Raw genomic sequence first — 13341 nt, 5'->3', positions numbered from 1 at the left:
TTATCGCGTTGGTTGCGAGGATTTATTTGTTTTGTGTAGGTGCGAGGGACTCGCGTGTAGCCTCCTACTGGGTTGATACCTTGGTTCTCAAAAACCGAGGGAAATACTTACGCTACTTTGCTGCATCACCCTTTCCTCTTCAAGGGAAAACCAACGCAGTGCTCAAGAGGTAGCAGGTTGCGATGATCAACCAGCTGCAGTGAGTGTGCCGACGGGGGTGTGATGGGACCCACATGGGATGGTATGGGTGGCGACTTGGCGCATATCTGGTTGTTGCGTGCTGAAGTGGAGGTGGATGAGCTGCCATCGGACATGGTTGCTGCGACCGAAGCTTCTGATGCTAGGCAGAGTAACTAGAGAAGAGGAGAAGCGAACATTGGATATGTCAGTTTCATTACTTGTAGAGTAGCATAGGACTATATATAATCATAGTCTAGGTTTGGATTCGAACCAGCTATAGGAGCACGCCTTTTTTTCTAAAACTCTGCAACGTCTATTTACTGGTACACTAGCTTGTTTTGTACGCCTTCTCAAGTCTTTGATTTTCTAGAATGTTATGTGGCGAACGTTCCCTGGGAGGAGGACGGCAAACAAACGCATTTTCCTGGCAGTTTTAGTTGCGACGCAAGATCAAACGATGGCAATTTCAGGAATGTTATCTGGCGAACGAGCCCAGTTTTTCTTTTCTTCCTATAAAAAAGTATGCTACGTGGTGTCGGCTTAGTCAATAAACGGTTGTGCCAACCTAGACCGTGGGATTGACATTCAACGTCTATCATGTTTCTTCAGTCTCTTCTTCCTCCAACCACCAAAGACAAACCAGGGCCGGTGGGACCGCCTGCTCCTGCCACCCACGGCTGGTTGTGCTGCCGCACACGCATTGCGGCCACATCGCACCTTAAAACTCTGTGCATCTTCCCTGGGTTCCCGTCTGAGGCCTCACCAACGTCCTCTGCCTTGGTTCGCTTACCGCGGCACCGCCCTTCGGTGTTGTCAACATGGTTAACAACCGAGAGGAATAAGGAGATAATTGTACATGGTGAGGATGACAGTAGGGAACCACCAGGATCATGGCAGTAGGCGGGCAAGTGTATCCTTTATTACAATAAAAAATGGTTCCTCCTGATGGTTTCCTGAAATCTGGGTCGCACGCCACTGTCAACATAGTCAATAAGTGAGATAACTACACAAGGATCGGCTGACACCCAGGACCCAGCAGCTCGTGAAATATTATTTTTTTTGTTTTCGGGACAGAGCAGGGTATCAACTAAGTTGTGCGGGAGCTATGGCCCATCTAGCCCAATTTCATATGTATACCACATGACCAACCCAGTTTTGTTTTTTCTTTCTGAAAATGGCTAGCCCGACTATTTTGTTTTTTGCAGAATAACCAATGGAGGCCTACTTGCTTTTCCGCGCCATGCTGGGCCTGAAATCTTTCAAGATGAGGAGGGATGCATTCGGCTTGCCCAGAAAATGGGCTATAAGTAATAAGAAATGGGCTATAAAACAAAAAATACAGCAAACAGGCAATTAGTTCCAAATTACTTTTTTCTTTCTGTTTTTGATATTTTAAATTTCATTGTTTTCGTGTGGGTAGAATTTCATTGGATTTTACATTAAATTATGTTTATTTTTTAAATTACTTTGAATCTGGCTAGAAATTTTGGGCTGTATGCTGTTTGGGACAAATTTGGAGGCTGACTTGTGGGTCTACAAGGTTGACGTGTATGAAAGGCTGTGTCAACTTAGTCCACAAACAATTCTATTAGCAGTGACCGTTGGATTTAATCCAACGGTCGTGCTGCTTCTTCAACCTCTGGTCTTCTTGCTCCAGCCGCCCAAACCAATGCTGACCGTACTTCCTGCTCATGCCTCCCGTGGCCGGCTGTGCTGCCGCACAGGCCTAACCGCCCCACACTACTCCCATCGTTGGCCTGGCCATCCCTCTATGCACCCACTGTTCTTGTTATTCTCCGGCGGCGGCAGACAAACCAGTAAACCGTCGTACTCCCCTCCGTGTGGGAAACAACTGCCGAGTCTTCTCCGGCTCCGGGTCGTTCCCTTCCTAGGCCTCACTATCGTCCACCACCCTTGTGCTCTCGATGCGGCGTGGTCAATGTGGTCAACGAACGACATCCATCGGACGAGGACTGTACGTGGAGAGGATGACAGCTGGGTCAATAGCCGCACTTAAGGAAGTGCCTCCTTATCCTGATAGTGGGAACCCACGGGTAGAACCTCTGTATTTCTTGAAAAAAAACATCCTCCCCGCTGATAGCTCGGACCCACCAGCTATATCTTCGCACACAAGTGCCTCCTTATTACGCACAAAAAATGAATAGCCCCGCTGCTATTGGTGGGACCCACCATATTTGGAGGGTGACTTGTGGGCCTACTAAGTTGACGCGGATGCATGGTTTTGTCAACTTAGTCAATATAAACGATTCTAGCTGCGGCGACCGTAGGATGTCCATCCAACGGCCGTCGTGCTTCTTCAACCTCTAGTCTTCTTGCTCCAGTCACCCAAACCATCACAGGCCGTGCTGCTTGCTCCTGCCTCCCGTGCCTGGCTGTGCTGCCGCGCAGGCCTCACCACTCCCTCCTACTCCAACCACTGTCCAGGCCATCCCTCTACTCACCCACAACCCTTGTTATTCTATGGTGACGACAACCTCACACCGCAGTCAAACCAGTCAACCCTCGTACTCCCCTCCGTGTGGGCATCCACTGCCGCATCTTCCCTGGCTCCGCATCGCCCCCTTCCAAGGCCTCGCCGTCGTCCACCGCCTTGGTACTCTCGGTGAGGTGTGGTCAACGTGGTCAAGGAATGACTTCCATCGTAAGAGGACTATACGTGAAGAGGCTCACAGCTGGGTCCACGGTCGCAGCAAGTAAGTACCTCCTTGTTACTCGTAAAATAATTATTCCTCTGCTGATAGCAGGGACCTATTGGAAGGGACTCTGTATTTTGCGAAAAAATGTTCCCCCTGACAGCTGGGAACCACCAGTTATATCTTCGCACGCAAGGAAGTGCCTCCTTATCCTCCCTGACAGCTGGGACCCTCCTGGTCGAACCGTACGTAGGGTTGTCTGTCTGGTCGCGAATGTGTATGTACATACTGGTCGATCGGTCTCTCTACAACGATGAACCCTGGCCGAGCAAGAAACGACACGTGTAGTAGTAGAGCCCTCAACATGGCAGTTCAGATAGTCTAGTGAAAACCATGTATACGTACGTACATCCAGATGCCAAAAAATATGGCCACGTACGTACATATGGGCGGGATCTCGAACGCCTACTCGCGCATACGTACGGTGAGGGCTCATGCACATGAACAAGCAACAGACGGCAGCAACGGCGTCCTGTTCATAGACAGCCAACCAGCTGGGTCGAAATAGAGAAACATCATCCTGTTCATCGGAAGGCAACAAACTGGGTCAGAATGCGACGTGTTCAATGCGGGCCAACTTGCTTGGACGAAACAGCCGGAACGGGGTCTGGCGTACTGCAAAACGGAGGAAAACGGCCCTCTGTTCGACCGCGTACGGTCGAAACTGGGTCCTGTTCATTGGGAAGGGTCTGGCGTACCGCAGAATGGAGGAAACGACCTTCTGTTCGAATGCCTACTGTTGAAACGGGGCCTTGTTGATCAGGAGGGGTGTGACATACCGCAAAATGGAGGAAACTGACTTGTGTTCGAGCGCCTATAGTCGAAACGAGGTCCTGTTCATCGGGAGGGGTGTGGAGTACCACAAAACGGGACTCCACGGGCTACTTTTCATCCACCGTCTACTGCCTTGCTCCGGCCTCCACGGGCTACTGTTCATCCACCGTCGACTTCCTCCTGCCTCCACCAGCTATTGTTCATCCACGGGGCCCCGTTCATCCAGTCTCCACCGGCTACTATTCAACCAGCCCTCCACGGAGTCCTATTCATCCAGCCTCCACCAGCTACTGTTCAACCAGCCCTCCATGGGGTCCTGTTCATCCACCCCCAAATGGCTCGATCGGGTGGTGTGTGGCGGCCTCCTCTCGATCGGGGTCGTATTCATCCAGCGGCAACGGCATCTACTACCACGGGGTCATGTTCATCCAACCCCCACCGGGAACTGTTCATCCAACCCCCAACAACAGTCACTATTCATCAAGAGGCAGTAGGTTCGATCGGCTTCAGTTAGCAGCAGTAGCGAAGGACCCGCTCGATCAGGTTCAGTTAACAGCCAAGGGATCGATCGATCGCTCGGGTTCAGTAACGCACGTAGCTAGTGCAATCGCTCGGGTTCGGTAAGCGAGCGCCTCGCTCGGGTTCAGTTAGAGCCCAACGCCTCGCACACACGAGCGTACGTGTACGACAAAAATGCGCAAACCTTCGTGCATCCCTTGGCCCCAACCACCCACCGTAACCGGGAACTCCCCAAAATTTTCCTCGTCGTCACTTCTACCATGATTTTTTCTGTCATGGACGGCCCAAAGAATGTCATGCAGGTGCGTCTCCGGCCCGCCCAGGATGAAAAGCCCATTTTCAGTCATGAATTTTTGTCATAGAATAGGAGCCCACCACATCTCTAATGATACCAGGTTTTGTCACAATTATCGCCATAGAAGTGTCATAAGCATGATTGATTTTTTTTCGTTCGGACCAAAATGTCACGGATGTGTCTTTTTTGTTGTGTTTTCTCATCACATCCCCACCAAAACCGGGCTAAAAACCCGTTATATTTTTACACATATTTTTGATAACCGGAAGCAGCTCATGGGGAAGGTAGGTATCGCTTAGAATATAGATTTAATAAGAACCTCACGCCCAACACTGTTCAACATATGTGGCATCCACCCGTTGCATAATTTTTTGATGGATGAGACAATACCTTCGAATTGAGAATCTATAGACTTACCTAGGGTTGTAGGAAGCCCAAGATACTTTTCCATAAGTGCTTCAGTGGCAATACCAGATACCTCATGTACTCTCTACTTCATATCGTCCTCACGGTTGGCTCTGAAAAATATAGCCGACTTTGATCTGTTAACTAATCGACCAGATCCTCTCCTGTAGGTTTCCAGGATATCATGAATTCTTCTAGTGCCATCATTTGAGGCCCGAGTGAAAATTAAGCAATCATATGCAAACAATAGATGTGTGATCCATGGTGCATGAATCCCCACTCTTATGCCCCTTGATAAATGTCTTGTTCCAATTATCTTAAGCAACATGATAAACCTTCAGAGAAAATTAAAAATAAATAAGGAGAGATGGGGTCCCCTTGCCGGATATCTCTGGAAGGCTTAAAAACTTTAGAAAAACTCTATTGATTTTGACAGAAAAGAGACAGACTCCACACATGCCATAACTCTAGCAATCCACATGTCTGCAGAGCCTAGCTTGTGCATAATTGCCGTAAAATATGACCATTCCACCTGGTCATATGCTTTTACCATATCTAGGTTCATTGCACATTCCACACCTTTTCCTTTCTTTCTTTTTCAAATAGTGTATACATTCATATGCATTAAGCACATTGTCAGATATGAGCATGCGCGGGACAAAGGTACCCTACACATCATTGATAATCTCATCCAACATAGGCCGGAGTCAAAGTGCAAGAACCGTCGACGCAAGCTATTGGTACTAATATGAAGCAATTTGAACGTCCATAGTACTAGTATAACGATAATTAGCAAGTTGCTGCTTCTTTTTAGGGGAAACCGACATACTACTGGTACTAGTATGATATGTCGGTGTAGTGAACAACACAAAAACATCGACTGCATTCGGTGCTATGTGACTGACGCGAAAGTAGCCGTCGGATCTTCCCCAAATGTGTGTGCTACAAACTGCAATAAGTTGGGTGTTGCAATGTTCGCTCTGTAACAACGGCTTCCTCTTTTTTATACTAAGTATGATGTCTGCAAAGCCACATGAAGCATTATTTGCTCTTTTTTTAGCTTGAAGCGCTATTTACTTCAGCATCATCTGTGCAACAAAGGTCGTGTTGCGGAAAAATATTTATAACAGTGGTTGTGTTGCAATTTTTTATTTTTTTTGCCTTTCACCATTTGGCAGCATAGATGACGTTGCGGTGCAAAATGGATAATGTTGCACAAATTTTTTCAATGAAAAAATATGTTGCAGCACCTCTGTCGTTGTTGTCGCCGTTCGCAACAAGAGTCTCATTGCAAAACTTTGTCCGCAACATAATCCTTGTTGCAAAAACCATCTTTCTCTCGCGTCGTGGCTGGCGTCCTATGGTCAGTTGTGTTGCAAGAAAAGCCTTGTTGCCAATCACATTTTCGCAACAAGAGTCATGTTGCAGACAATTCACCAGGGACACGTGGCGTGCGGGCATTGCGGCGAACGTTCTTCATCCAATCAACTAGTTGAATAGAAGTATTTCGTTATATTTTCTCTTTTGAGAATCTTATGATGCATGTATGAGGAATTGCCACTGATCCCTCCCATGCCATCCTTTAGGTGCCAATTTGCCCTTATAGCACCTAGAGCCGCCTGTATGAGCCGGCCCATCTAACGATATTGGTTTGTTATAGTCATGTCGCTTCCCTCCTATGTTGTTCTTGCCTTGTTTTTTGGGTTGACCATTTGACCTTCCATCGTTAACTTTAAAAGAAACATGAATCTATAAATAAAGGTTCAAGAATTTGAGAAAAGTTCATAAATTTGAAAACAACTTGTGAAGATAATTTTTGTGAATTTTAAAAAGTTTACAATTTAAAATAACTTCATAAATTGGGAAAGAGAGCTCATGAGCTTTAAAAAATTATGAATTTGAAAAAGTGACAAATTTGGAAATATCTCATGAATTGAGAAAATACACACATTTGAATTAGAAAAAGGAAAAAACAACAAAAAAGGACAAAAAAATAAACCCTATCAAAAAGCTTCTAGAAGCTTCCCGAAACTAGTTGCAACTTCTATATAAGCATTACCCCTTGATGGACTGAGCCACTTAGAAAGTGTACACACGGTTGGGGTGTGTATCGCGTACCGATTTGCCTTTAACCCAAGGGAGACCTAAATAGCGGGTAACCCTTCGGAGGGTCGGGGTGTGGGTCATTTCCAGGGGCCAATGTTTATGCGTGGGAGCACTCCCAGCGCACCACGTGGTGCTCACCAATGTTGCCATGTGACGCGGGGAACACTTTTTAATTTTCTTTTTCTACACGTATTTTTGGCTTTTCTTTTTAGGTTTTCGGTTTGTGCTTTTCTCCTATGTTTTCCAAAAATATTTCTTTTTGCTTTCATGAAGCACTCGTATGAAAACACACAATCATGCTTCATAGTGAAGCACATCTGTGTTTTTGGGAAGCATAACCGTGTTTCTCAAAAATGAAAAGGTACAAATGTGTAACATCCCAAATTTTCAATTTGGATGTTATACATAGATCATTCATGCATATCATATTTTATTGCATTTCATTTCGCGAATCCTCGAAATCCTAAGCAACTCAAGGACCCTCGGAGAGAGTTGGGGATTTCCCTGTTTTCATATTTGAGTTTTATCAAATATTAAAACGAGGATTTTGGTTTTAATTATTTTTCTATCCGAAAATATTTCATATTAAACTATATGAGAGGAGATAATATGACTTCTCCAAAATAAATGAAATATTGGAGGAAAAATATTAAAATCAAATATTTGATTTTATCCGGAGTTTATTGCTATTTTATTTGAATTAGAAAAATTGCACGTTTTTCAAAATTGCATTTTAGGGCCAAGAAAATGTTCATCTTGTTCTAAATATTTTATTTAGACGGTGAAAATTTGTTTTTGGCATTTTTAGATTTTTATTTTATTTTCTAGGATTTATTTAGTTCCGGTGAAATAATTTTTTTTTAAATAACGCAGCGCCCGACTGGGCCGAGGCCCAGCCGAGCCGGCCCGCCGGCCCACCTCCCCGCGCCGCCGTCTCCCACCTGGACACCGCGCGTCGCCGCCCCACGCTGTGGCCGACTCGGCCACGCGCCCTGCCCCTTCCCCCAAGCCACGCCTCCCTCCCCTTATAAGCCGGACTCGGGGCACCCCTTGGAGCCCCGAAGCCGCCGCGCCGCCTGCGCCGCAGGCCGCCGCTGCTAGCCGCACGCCGCTGCCACCGCCCCGCCGCCGCACGCCGCACCTTGCTGCCCCGCCGTGGAAGCCGCCGGAGCCGGAGGTATAAGCTGCCGCCGCCGATTTTCTCTAGAAAACCGATCTGGTTTTTTAGAAACCCTAGTTCTAACGAATGGTGTTCACTCGTTAGCCACAGACAACGAACGTTCGTTCGTTGGCCTGTTCGTCAGTTTTCTTTTTCTCGGATTTTCCGCGATTATTTTCAATCGAGATTTCTGATCTGATTTTCGTTTCAGTTTATCGTTTCCCTCGTTTATCAGAATCAGGCGATTCAAGCGCCTAGATCTTCGTCTCGAAACCATCTTTCCGTTTAACCAACTTGAACAAACTTTTGCTACTGTAAAATTTGACCTTAGTCCAGATTACTAAACGGATCTTGTTTCTTTCGCACTTTGAGTTTCGTTGCTCCGTTTGTTTTGATTATTTTCGCAAACCGGAGTTCTTAAGTTGAACTTTCTGGTTAGATCTTCTTATTTGAGATTTACCCGTGTTTTCTTTGCTTGAGTGCTTATGTATGCTATTGTTTGTTTGCGATAGAACACCCGGAGTGCGAAGCGTGCTACTACGAATCCCTAGGTTTTGCGGATCATCAGCAAGGCAAGTAACACTTTGATCATACCCCTTTATCACCCAATTTTTATGCATTAGTTCCAATCCTCAAACATTGCATGGTTAGGATGTGATTAACATGTGGGGTGGGAAGTAGTTGATGAGGTAGAGCCTATTACCCTGTTATTTATCAAACCCATGGGAGTTACTTCTACGTGTTGCTTATATTTCTATGCTATGCTCGTAGACGTGGTTTGGGTGAGTGAAATCCATGACAGCTGTGAGATTGTTAATTAATGGTTGAACTTAAGGTGGCAACTTGAATACACATCTGGGTGGATTGTTTGTTGGGCACCTGGGGAATCCAGTGTTGTCCTAGGATATCCCGGAGTACCCGTGTGATAATCCTATGGTCCGCCACCCAGGCTCAAAGGGAACTGAGATATTTTCATGCTTGAAACTTCCTTGTGCAGCCACAAGCTATAATGGGCTCTAGCATAGTTGAGTAAGTTGTGTGAAGCTCCCGAAGAGGTGGATCAGCAGGTAGAGGGATGTAGGTTGGTATGGTCTGCCCGGAGTAAGGGGTTAATGCTTCTGAAAGACTGTGTCTCGGTCATCCGTTTCTCAAACACCCTGTAGTGCGAGAAATCCAATGGAGGAGATCAAGTCTTGTGGGGAAAAGTGCGCAAACCTCTGCAGAGTGTATAAACTAATCATGGTTAGCTGTGTCCCCGGTTATGGACATCTTGAGTATCTAGTACTTGGAGTATCATAAGTATCTCATCACTATTAAATAATATTTTTGGGTTGTTAACTATTTTAATTGGGGTTGAGTTGGAGGAACCTTCTCAATGTTGTCTCAACTACCATGATAGTTAAATAAAATATATTCCTTTGTTGTAGGGAAAATTGGCTTTTCGCAAAAACTATAACCATAGAGCTTTCCACCAGCCAAATATGCATATAGTGATAGTATTATTCTGTACTTGCTCTATTGTGTTACTTTGCCAGCATATTCCATGTGCTGACCCGTTTTCAGGCTGCAACGTATTATGTTGCAGACTTTTTAGATGAGGAGTAAGGTTCGTTAGGTCGTTGCCGTGCAGCCCAGCTATGCCATTGGAGTTGATGGATTCACTTTATCTTCCAAGCCTTCCGATGTTACCGTATTAGATGGCCTTAAGCCATATTTATTGTAATACGTTCTCTTTTGAGACATTCGATGTAATAAGTGCGTGATTGCTACTCTGTTATAAATCCTCGAGTACTGTGTGTGTCAGCATTACCTATCTAGGGATGACACTGAAGCACAGAGACTTGACCATTTGAGGTCGGGTCGCTACAAGATGGTATCAGAGCACACACTGAGTGTAGGACATGACCACTAAGCTAAAGCCCTAGATCACTATTCTCTTCTCATTTCTGAATCCTCTCCATTTTCTACTCTTTAGGATGGCGGACGCGAGGAACAAGTTTGCACAACCGGATGAAGATGCCCCCTTTGGACGACGCTTGAAGGAAGTCACCAGGTACCTAAACATCGGAATACCAAGCTTCACCGGAACTTACAACGCCACCTTACCAGAAGAGGAGCGATGGATGATTCAAGTTCAAGTTCCAGGAAGGACATTCATGCCAGTCACTAAGCCCATAGAGTTTTCCTTCGATGCACCAACCTGGAGTCTAGGAAAGAGTATGGCAGCTCACATCACCATGGGACGCATTGGAGAAGTTTACCATAAGGAGCTTAAGGATACTATCTATCAGATTTGTGGGCGCCGAGACGAGAAATGGGAGTTGATCAGCACCAGGAGGGATAGATCAATTGCAGCTTTCATCTAGGAGTTAAACCAACACATTCGTCGCCAGGAGAACCAGATGTGCGATAGACCTGAAGAAGGCGATGACTATAATCACGGAACTGGAGGAAGAACTTAAGGCTACACGTGAATATTATGAGGAGAAAATCGTCGTACTAGTGGAGAAGAATGACGATCTGGAAAGGAAGCTAGGAGTATTCATGGGAGACCCCGCACCAGGAGGAGAAGACAAAGAACCCAAGGAGATTCGCCTGGAGGACTACATTATCATCGACGACACCGACACGGACCCCGACGATAGCGATGATGATTATGAAGATGAAGCTGGAGCAGACATCATGGAGTCTTCAACGGAGGAATATTTTTAGTAGACCAGCACATCAGTACTAGTATTCCACCATGTGTATAGTATAGTCAGAGCACTTTTGTAATGATAGTTAGATCGATTGTATGCCCTTGCTTGATTGATTGAGTGAAATGATTATGTTTGTCTCATGTGCATATGGGTAGTGTTTTCTCATTAGACCTCATTCTATTCTAATCTCTCCCCTCTAAACCCATCAGATGCCTCCGAGACATGACCCCGAATTTACTTTCCCACCGGAGCTCACTCAGTTGATCCAGTAGCAGAATACCCTGATGTAGTTGTTAGTTCAGAACCAAGGCAACAACAACAACAACAACAACAATCCACCACCACCGCCACCAGTTGATAACTTAGCCCGTTTTCTAAGGTTGCAGCCGCCGGTGTTTTCCAGTAGCACCGAGCCCATAGTAGCAGATGATTGGCTCCGCAGGATCGGAAGGGAGTTAAACACTGCAGGAGGTACCGATGTTGAGAAGGTGCATGTAGGATCGAAAGTATGTCTAGAGGGGGGGTGATTAGACTACTTGACCAAATAAAAACTTAACCTTTTCCCAATTTTAGTTCTTGGCAGATTTTAGCTATTTTGGGACAAGTCAAGCAATCATCACATAATTCAAGCAAGCATGCAAAGAGTATATTGGCAGCGGAGAGTAAAGCATGCAACTTGCAAGAATGTAAAGGGAAGGGTTTGGAGAATTCAAACGCTATTGGAGACACGGATGTTTTTCCCGTGGTTCGGATAGGTGGTGCTATCCTACATCCACGTTGATGGAGACTTCAACCCACGAAGGGTAACAGTTGCACGAGTCCACACAGGGCTCCACCCAAGGGCAACGGTTGCGCGAGTCCACACAGGGCTCCACCCACGAAGGGTCCACGAAGAAGCAACCACCCACAAAGGTTCCACGAAGAAGCAACCTTGTCTATCCCACCATGGCCATCGCCCACGAAGGACTTGCCTCACTAGCGGTAGATCTTCACGAAGTAGGCGATCTCCTTGCCCTTACAAACTCCTTGGTTCAACTCCACAATCTTGTCGGAGGCTTCCAAGTGACACCTAGCCAATCTAGGAGACACCACTCTCCAAGAAGTAACAAATGGTGTGTAGGTAATGAACTCCTTGCTCTTGTGCTTCAAATGATAGTCTCCCCAACACTCAACTCTCTCTCATAGGATTTGGATTTGGTGGAAAGAAGATTTGAGTGGAAAGCAACTTGGGAAGGCTAGAGATCAAGATTCATATGGTAGGAATGGAATGTCTTGGTCTCAACACATGAGTAGGTGGTTCTCTCTCAGAACATATGAGTTGGAATGGTGTGTGTGTTCTGATGGCTCTCTCACTGAATGAGAAGGAGGTGGAGGGGTATATATAGCCTCCACACAAAATCCAACCTTTACACAGTTTTCCAATCTCGGTGGGACCGAATAAATAGGCTCGGTCGGACGGAAAATGTAAACCTAGTGACCGTTAGTGATTTTCGGTGGGACTGACATGCAACTCGGTAGGACCGATATGGTTAGGGTTTGGGCATAACGTAATCTCGGTGAGACTGATTACACAAACTCGGTGAGACCGAATTTGGTAATTAGCTAACCAGAGAGTTGGTCAGGCAAACTCGGTGGGACCGATTTGCTCTTTCGGTGAGACCGAGTGGAACTCGGTGAGACCGAAAATTTACAAAGGGGAAACGCTGAGTTTACATTGCAATCTCGGTGGGACCGATTCGCTCTTTCGATGAGACCGAAAAGTTACGAAAGGGAAACAGAGAGTTTGCAACCCCATCTCGGTGAGACCGAGATCCTTATCGGTAGAACCGAATTGCTAGGGTTTGGCAGTGGCTTATGACAAGTGAAACTTGGTGGTGCCGGATAGGAAGAATCGGTAGGACCGAGTTTGGCTTAGAGTTTAGGTCATATGTGGATATGGGAAAGTAGTTGAGGGTTTTGGAGCATATCACTAAGCACATGAAGCAAGAGGCTCATTAAGCAACACCTCATCCCTCCTTAATAGTATTGGCTTTTCCTAAAGACTCAATGTGATCTTGGATCACTAAAATATAAAATGAAGAGTCTTGAGCTTTTGAGCTTGAGCCAATCCTTTGTCCTTAGCATTTTGAGGGTTCCACTTTTCACATCCATGCCATGCCAATCATTGAGCTTTCCTGAAATGATCATCTTGGAATAGCATTAGCTCAATGAGCTATATGTTGTTATGAATTACCAAAACCACCTAGGGATAGTTGCACTTTCAATCTCCCCTTTTTGGTAATTGATGACAACATATAGATCAAAGCTTCGACAAAAGATAATAATCATGAAATATATCGTCGCTTTGAGAAGTATGTGATAAGTAAGAGCTCCCCCTAAATTTTTGCATATTTAAAATTTGCTTTGGACTGCAAATGCACAAAGAGTTAGAGTCATGGGTTACTCTTCCATGTCACATACATCTTGGTGGAGCGCTCAAAATGATAAGAA

Source organism: Triticum urartu, chromosome 5A (assembly GCF_056163025.1).
Source record: "Triticum urartu cultivar PI428250 chromosome 5A, HENAU_Tu73, whole genome shotgun sequence".
NCBI classification, from domain to species: domain Eukaryota; kingdom Viridiplantae; phylum Streptophyta; class Magnoliopsida; order Poales; family Poaceae; genus Triticum; species Triticum urartu.
The sequence above is the reverse complement of the archived record's forward strand: the minus strand, read 5'-3'. Positions refer to the sequence as shown.